Below are 5,191 nucleotides of genomic sequence, written 5' to 3' on the forward strand. Positions count from 1 at the left end.
GCCCCTCATGTCATTGGCCCAAGGCCTTAACGGGCGCGCGGTTACGGAGTGGAGCCAGGCGCTGGGCACCCGACTGGGGGAGCCCGTGCGCGACATCGGGCGAGGCCATTGGCGCGGCCGCCGGCGTCCATGACGCCGGCCGGGGGAGGAGGCGAAGGCCTACGCGCGGCGCAGTGAGGCTGCAGCGGCAGGCGGAGCTAGCAGCAACAGCGGCGGTGGTTGTAGGTGGGAGGTAGCGGCGACGGGCAGGGAGGCGCGGCTGGTCGGGGTGGCTGGGTCACAGCCGGCAGCGGTGCGCGAGCACGGCGCATGGCATGAGTAGTAGGGAAGAGGAGGCAGCAGTAGTGTTAGCAGCAGAAGCAGCACAGCACGCAGAGCAAGCAGCAGTAGAAGCCAGCAGCAACAGGAGCGCGCGGGTGCGCGCGCACATGCACGGCAGGGCCGCAGCACGGGCTGGGCGCATCCACGGGCAGAAATGAGAGGGGAGGAGGCGCGGCCACGTGAGCGCGTGGAAGGGCAGCACGCATAGGCAGGTGTAGCCGACGGCGCAGGAAAGGGTCGCGACGAGTGTGAGGTGACCACGGGCATGGGCTCGGACGCGGGGCATGGCGGGTGCTACCTCTTTTAGCACTGCGTTGGTTTTCCATGAAGAGGAAGGGATGATGCAGCAAAGTAGCGTAAGTATTTCCCTCAGTTTTTTAGAACCAAGGTATCATTCCAGTAGGAGGCTACGCGCGAGTCCCTCTCACCTGCACAAAACAAATAAATCCTCGCAACCAACGCAAATAGGGGTTGTTAATCCCTATAGGGACACTTACGAGAGTGAGATCTGATAGATATGATAAGATAATATTTTTGGTATTTTCATCATAAAGATGCAAAGTAAAATAAAGGCAAAGTAAATAGCAAAGTAAATAACTAAGTAGTAGGAGATTAATATGATAAAGATAGACCCGGGGGCCATAGGTTTCACTAGTGGCTTCTCTTGAGAGCATAAGTATTCTACGGTGGGTGAACAAATTACTGTTGAGCAATTGACAGAATTGAGCATAATTATGAGAATATCTAGGTATGATCATGTATATAGGCATCATGTCCGAGACAAGTAGACCGACTCCTGCCTGCATCTACTACTATTACTCCACTCATCGACCGCTATCCAGCATGCATCTAGAGTATTAAGTTAAAATCAGAGTAACGCCTTAAGCAAGATGACATGATGTAGAGGGATAGACTCATGCAATATGAAGAAAATCCCATCTTGTTATCCTCGATGGAAACAATACAATACGTGCCTTGCTGCCCCTACTGTCACTGGGAAAGGACACCGCAAGATTGAACCCAAAGCTAAGCACTTCTCATATTGCAAGTGACAGTGTCCTGGACTAGGGGGTACTCACCATGTTGTCTCCCGATCTATTAGATTGGGCCAAGGCCCCCCATGGCCGCATACTCATGGGCCGGTTCGGACAGCTGCCGCATATAAGGAAGATTCCACAAAGACTTGGCGATCAAGACAAGAACTTCTCCCCACCGGCGTATTCGGCTAGGACTCTTGTTAACCTAGGCCTCTGGTGCATTATATAAACCAGGGTCAGGCTAGTCGATAGAGGAGACAACTTCATCATACATCAATCATAACATAGGCTAGCTTCTAGGGTTTAGCCTCCTTGATCTCGTGGTAGATCTACTCTTGTACTACCCATATCATCAATATTAATCAAGCAGGACGTAGGGTTTTACCTCCATCAAGAGGGATCGAATCTGGGTAAACATCGTGTCCCATGCCTCCTGTTACCATCGATCCTAGAGGCACAGTTCGGGAACCCCTACCCGAGATCCGCCGGTTTTGACACCGACATTGGTGCTTTCATTGAGAGTTCCGCTATGTGATCGACAAAAGGATCGATGGCCCGCTTGTAGATCAACTGCGACTTCGGCGTCTTCGTCACCAGTTCGACTGGTCACGTTGGTTCGACCAAGAATTGCGCCCCGTGTTCGGATCACCATGTTCGGATAAGGGCCTTCATCAAACATCAACTCCAATCTCTATCAAGATCACGGAGGAATTATCTATGGAGCTCGGGGGCTCAACGTCAACATTGCCCTCAAGCGACCGTGCTGTTTTTTTTTTGGACAGCGAACTCGTATCTGCCGCCACCACCTCCTCGAGTATCGCTTTGACGATCGCTTTGGTGGAATTGTGCGGAATTGAGTCTATAACAACCCTGGAAAATTTCGTCGAGTTCTGATGGAGGAATCTCTGGCAATCCACGATATACCGGAGCCCTGTCAAATCTGGATGGGAATTTGGATGAGTTTAGGGCGTGGTGTCCAGCTTCTAGCTCGGACGTCCTTTGGAAGATCCAACCGTTGATCGGCTGCGGAATTCCTATATCTACCACCTCTCAAAATTTCAGCTCGATCCGACCGTCCAAACTCCGGGAACCTTCCGATTAGTGCATCACTTTTCGGATCTGTTTTCTGCGCGAAAACGAATCCGACCCGAGTTCATCTTTTTTATGAACGGGATTTCGGACATCCCTTTTGAAGGAAGTTTTGTATGGGGTATTGTGTTTTGTTCCCGAACACATCCCACTAACTTTAAGATCTTTTGAACATGATCTTCAACATCATGCTGGTGTCAAACCAGTCCGGCAATATTACTCCACGGCTGCCGACCTGCGCTAGACACGTCGTCACTTTAGCCGAGCTCAACTTCTTCGGATCATCATCTCGGCAAGCCGAACAAGAGTCCGGCATCGCGAAGGATAAATCATCATCAACATCGCCACCCCACGGATTACACGGAGCGGGCATACCGGCATCGCCGCTTGGTCGCTTCATCAAGCCGGCATCGACCACGTCACGACCTGCATCGACAGGGCCGCACTATTGCTTCTTCAAGCTGGTGTCCATCACGCCGACCTACTTCGACTCATCGGCTGACGTCGAGGCTTCGACATCTCGGCTGGACCGGGGGCTTCGCCATCTCTTCATCAACCTACTCCGGACACTTCGGCGTCACTAGCCGACCAGCTCCGTCACGTTAGCTGGGCCGAGGGCTTTTCCTCAGCGAGTCAACCTTTACCAGCATTGCCATGCCCTCGTTTTATCGCCCATCAGGCAATGGGTGGGCGGAGCGAGTCCCAATTTTGGGAATCATCTTCCTTCGGATTGCTACAACAAATAAACCAGGTGCTATTAATCCCAGTATTTTTTGCTTGTTTGGGTTCATTTTTCCCAAGGAATTATTACTCTGGTTTGTCCATTATATGTACATAGGTCTATCAAATGGTGACCGCATTAACGAGGTCGCATGGTGGTTCGATCAATTTCCATACATAGTCCGGCGAATGCCGCATCCAGAGCTCGGACCGACCTGTGAATTCAGGCTTTGCCACGCCTTTACTACATCACGCCGACGCCCTGCATCGACATTGACTTCGGTGCCAGGCCATATTTCTTCTATTCCTCACTTTGCATAAATTATTTATTATGCAACATTTTTTTAAATTATCATTATTACTATTATCTTCGGTTTGCACTATTTTTTGTGCAGAGGAAAATGATCCGGGGACTTCGGCGTCACTCTACCGGTCTGCATTGATCGTGCTGTGTCACCGCTTCGGCGTGTTGAGCTCTCCGCTCCACCACCTCGGGACCATCTTGGGGGATGGAACCTTGCCCCGCATCAAGCTCGGACCGCGTCATCAATACCGAACACATTAACCAGCTAAGTCGCTTTCATGCTCAAAGCTTTAATTTCTAACTTGTGTTCGGTTCGACCAAGCATTATACTTTTTTGGAAAAAAGTTGCTTGTAAAAAATTTCCTTGTCCAAACTTTGTTTGTGACGCATAAATTCAAATACCCAATTCATTTGGGGGCTTCCTTCATGAAGCTTTTCCACTTGCATATGATTATACTTGTACGGCTTCGTTCCTTGTTCGTGTATTACGCCACAATATGCACCATATTGACTTAAGCGATTTGCAAGCTGGGTTGCCTCGCTCCTGTGTTTACCCCTACGTTCCCGATTGTTCGGCTAGGGAGTAAAGGGAGCACCTCTGCGATTGTCACGATCGGGTCGCCCGAGCCGGACCTCAGACTGGGTGAAGCCGAAAGCTAGCGCTCTTATAGTTTTCAATGATGGTCGGCACACAACGGAACTCATGAGTACAAAAAATCTATTGCACAAGTCTCATAATAACAATGAGCACCGAAGAAAGGTATCGGTGGGGGTACTATTTTCTTCGAAGATGCTTCTTACACTTCACGGTAATATAGCATAAGTTCCCTGAGCGCGCTTTGTCTGTTACAGCCTTATGGCCTGATTGCCTGGTTATTGGAAACACCGTCGATATTCTCGACCGATGGAGTACATAACACTTTTCGGTCCTTGACCGAAGAGGGAGAAGCTGACGGTCGGTTAAGACGCGTTTAAAGTTCGGTTGAACATAGATATGATATAAGTACTTCGGTACATGCAATCATTCTTCTACCCAAGTCACTTGGGGGCTCTTAAGTTTATTTGAGCCGTTTTATAATAAGTGTTCTTCTTCTTAGTCGTTGCAAAGTTTTATTATTATTATTTATCACTCCTTTTTTCGACACGAGTGTGCGGTCACTAGCCGGGGAGCCTAATTTCTCTCTCAAAGCCGCTAGAGTTTAGTTTGCTAAACTGGCCTGATGAGAAGTACTCCGCCCTCGGGATAGGAGGTTGAAGCCGTAGGCTGACCCGCTCGAAGTCTTGAGATAGGATGTATCATGTTAAAGCACGACAGAAGCACTTCTTTTTTCTAAGACCAACTTTCGGATTGGCACCGAACACTTGATATTGTTCGGACGTCATGTTTTTACTGACGTTTCTTGGTTTTCCAAGCTTTTTGGCACTTTTAAACTATTTGTGCTTTTCCAGCATTAGTCTCGCAGTGCAACGCCGGACACCTTTAGGGATTCGGCAAAAACATTCTCAGATATTGCTATATATGCATCGGTTTCGAATTGTGTCTTCGGTCAATAGTTGGGTTGCCCGGCTCCTGCACTTGCTTCCTACGTTCCGTTTTGTTCGGCTAGGCGTGCAAAGGGAGAACCACAGCGATTGTGCTTCCAGCTCACATGGTTAAGCACCTCAGTGGAGAAAGCCGAAAACTGACTTTCACAATAAGCGTAAACTGGTCAGCGATCCG

The sequence above is a fragment of the Triticum aestivum genome, chromosome 1A (assembly GCF_018294505.1).
Source record: "Triticum aestivum cultivar Chinese Spring chromosome 1A, IWGSC CS RefSeq v2.1, whole genome shotgun sequence".
Lineage (NCBI taxonomy): Eukaryota > Viridiplantae > Streptophyta > Magnoliopsida > Poales > Poaceae > Triticum > Triticum aestivum.